The sequence below is a fragment of the Austrofundulus limnaeus genome, unplaced genomic scaffold (genome assembly GCF_001266775.1).
Source record: "Austrofundulus limnaeus strain Quisiro unplaced genomic scaffold, Austrofundulus_limnaeus-1.0 Scaffold2027, whole genome shotgun sequence".
NCBI classification, from domain to species: Eukaryota; Metazoa; Chordata; class Actinopteri; order Cyprinodontiformes; family Rivulidae; genus Austrofundulus; species Austrofundulus limnaeus.
In genome coordinates, this window is record NW_013954429.1 from 33,313 (window position 1) to 33,551 (window position 239).

Here is a 239-nt window from a genome sequence, read left to right on the forward strand (position 1 = left end):
GTATCATGCCAGTGTATTTATTAAACAAATGAAAATAATAAAACAGCATTACAATGTCATGTACTGTGATATTTTTTGTACATAAATTTTGCTCTTCTGTAACTGAGAAGCTAATTTCTTCATGACTCTGGTTGAAGTCAGGATGTTTTAATAAGATTCTTCTATAGAGCATGGTCAGTGCAGTGAGATGTGATGTTGTACCTGAGGAAGCTCCTCTCAGATTCAGCTGTGGTCAGAGG